Source organism: Cyprinodon variegatus, unplaced genomic scaffold (genome assembly GCF_000732505.1).
Source record: "Cyprinodon variegatus isolate N-32 unplaced genomic scaffold, C_variegatus-1.0 Scaffold181, whole genome shotgun sequence".
NCBI classification, from domain to species: domain Eukaryota; kingdom Metazoa; phylum Chordata; class Actinopteri; order Cyprinodontiformes; family Cyprinodontidae; genus Cyprinodon; species Cyprinodon variegatus.
Genome location: NW_015150634.1, coordinates 1,010,435 through 1,013,907, shown reverse-complemented (window position 1 = coordinate 1,013,907; position 3,473 = coordinate 1,010,435).

The window sequence follows — 3,473 nt, the reverse complement described above, 5'->3', positions numbered from 1 at the left end:
TATATATAGGTTGCTTTTGTTCTTTGTTCACTGTTTTTTACTTTTTTATCTTTTAAAAAATAATAATAAAAAAAAATGACTCAGTTTTTGAGTGCAATTCTCTTCTTGATCCACCAGATGGAGCTAAAGCTCTTGTAACTTATATTCTTGGCAAAATGTTTTGAGAAATTGGAATTTATTTTTTCCTTTTAACAAAAATATATTTAGAATTTAGGAGAGTGGCTTTAACTTAACCCCTTGAACCCAGATGGGATACCGGGCCCATCTGACACCTGCTCATGTTTATTTATTTATAGAAATGGTCAAAAAACTGTCACATGGTGTTTCATCTACATGCGCTTCAATCAGGGCTTGAAAAATTTCTAAAACATGTTTCAAAAGGATTTTTTTTTACAAATACTATTTGATTTATAGCTGTGTAAACAAATAAAATGAGATTTGAAATTCCACCTGAAATATGTGAATCTGCAGGAGTAATGCAACAGCAGGTATTCATTTTTAGCCACACCCCCTGATGGTTGGCATGATTGGAAACTAGAGGCTCAGACATTTCCAGGGAGGGGTTGGATGTAATTGGGTAACTATTTCAGGTGATGTAACTAGCATCTGTTAAATATGCTTGCTCTGTTATTTTTATTTTCTATTGAATTTGGTGATATGATTGTGTGTTCAATTGTAAATTTCAATGAAACAAGAACTAAATCTTAGGGGCAAAGGCTTTGCCTTAGGCAGAGGATCTTCAAAAATATAAATCAACATATTTGTCTGGCCAGATTCCCTTTTATGAATGGAAAATCACATTTCTGCCTAGCACACTGCCTACTAAAACCTTTGTGGAACAAACATGCTTCAATTTATTCAGGAGTTATAGTCAAGATGTGGATCTACAAAGTCTGTGATGTCATCCAGTTTCAAATGGGGTTTTATTTTCCTTTGCAGTGTTTATTTTGGGGGGAAAAAAATGGTATAGCAGAATATCTTTTTATTCTTTCTGTGTTTAATCGCCGGTAAATAAAACATGGTGACATTTAAAATAGTGTTTCCACCTGAAAGATATTCCTCAAAGCCTTTCTGTCTTACAAATACAAACTATTTTTTTTACCCAATTTATAGTTTGGAAGCTGTACTTGCTTTAATTTACATGTGTAATTTCAGGCAGAATTTGAGACCCTCTGGGTTTAAAGGGTTAAAAGAAACAGATTTAATCAAAGTTACTCCTCTAATCATATATATATATAAGTCCTTATTTTAAAGGACACTTTTCAAGCTAGAATATCTCATTATACCAACATATACTGAAAAGAAAAAAGAAAAAAAGCAGTGGTGAAATGAATTATGTAGTGACAATATTGCTTAACAGATTAATATGTAGATTTAATTAATGGTGGAAATATGTAAATAATTCAATACATTTACCCAATAATATTAAAATAATGCATCATTCCAGCGTCTATTACTGATAATGGCCACTAGGTAGAGACTTTGAGGCAGAAAATGAAGAAACGCTTTCCTTTTTGCAGAGAGCTTTGCATTTAAATGTTAGTATCTTGAGCGACAGATATTTTTCTCTACTTGGCCTTTATTACTACAGTGTGTGAGGCTACGGAGGAGATCAGTAATATGGATGAAGAGTTGAGTCAAGACAGCTTGGATGCCACATTAAAGTAAGTAAAACCAGTTATTTATCCAAAAGTTAAGTCAGTTAAACTCCTTGAAAAAAAAAGACAGAATGTCTCTTCCTATTTTTCTAAACAATGGAAGAGTTGACTTTACTGTAGCAATTAGAGCTGGAAAAAAATTCAAAAGAAAAGAGAATTACCTGAAAACAGGTCAACAAATGAAATGGTGCACAACACAGGCTGCACTGCTGCATGGATATTAGTTAACTGGAATATCCATGCAGTAGTGCAGCCTGTATAATTTAAATTAAATTATCCCTAGATATATTTACTGTTTTGCTTTGAATTATAAAACTAAGCTAGACTCAGTGAACACACTCATAGTAACAACTAGTACTTTTTCCTTGTGAGTGGATGAACCTGTTTACACTTTGTTGTGTAAAGAATAGCTGATGTTGCCTGGTTAACCTGTCAGACATGGTGCTGAGGTGGCCTGGCTCAAACCAGGTTTCTAGAACACATGAAGCCGTAACTTTATGGATGGGAAATACAGTCATTTTCAATAAATAAAACTATTTCAGTGAGGCTTATTTGTCATATGTTTGACTTTTGTATTTCTTTGATTTTTTTTTACAAAATCAAATAATTAAAAATCACTTAAAGTAGGAGCTGATATATTGTAGTTCATCATCTGACACAGTACATAAAATATTATTAAAACCCCAAAACTGCATAAATCCTCAATGATCTGTATTTGTCAAGTATATCTTTGTTGTTTTTTGGCTAATATGCATCCATCCATCCATTATCTGACACGCTTGTCCCAATTGGGGTCGCGAGGGGTGCTAGTGCCTATCTCCAGCTGTCAATTTGGGAGGAAGCCGGAGTACCCGGAGAGAACCCACGCATGCTCAGGGAGAACATGCAAACTCCATGCAGGAATCAAACCCAGAATCTTCTTGCTACGAGGCAGCAGTGCGACCCACTGCGCAGCCTCAGTGAACAGGCTAATATACAATGATTATTATAAATCCCATAGAAAATCCTTACAGAAAGGTTTCAAAACATTAGTCTGTGCATAAAATCTAAATAATGTTTCATTAATGGAATTAAGTTAATGAAATATATTAACTTTTCAATGAAAGGGGATTCTAATTAATGGAATTTATACAGAAAGTGCCAGCTTTCTGTAAAAGAGGAGATAGCGTGTTAGGAGCCTTGTACAGGCGCAGGAGGGGCAGCAATTTAGTATCTGTGCAGTTCATTTTCAAGCACGCTGAGGCTTCTTGTATGCAAATTTGTCTGTGCATTGTCTACCCATTACAAGCAATGATTCTTTTTTTACCACTATGATGAATCATTTTTACCTGTGTGTTAGTACTAGTTTGGAGAGTTTGTGTTTTTGTTGTTTTTTAACCAGCATAAAAGTGAGCAAAACATGACGTATGAATTTAACTTTTAATCATCATCTTATGCTGCATGTTATATGATGCAGTGGTTTTCCATATAATTCACCCCTATACATGGTTTTCTCCCATGTATTTGATTCTCTGCATGCTCTGCATATGTCCCCATGTGCCCTTTTACCTAATTTTTGGCAAGCTGCTGGTAGGTCTGGGATGTGTGCGTGTGTGTTTGTCAGTGATCAGTGTGAGCAGCACTTACGGCACACTCCTAAAGAAAAAGTTGGGGGATGAGAGGGGCAGAAGGGTGGCTGGATGACGTTTGGCCTGGCAGCTGGGAGCTCCTCCGCGCCATTGTTTCCCTCTGACCCCCTGACCCGGCACTCGCCCCGATGACACACACACACTTTCACACACCTGCGTATAGGCAGACACATGACCTCACAAGGAC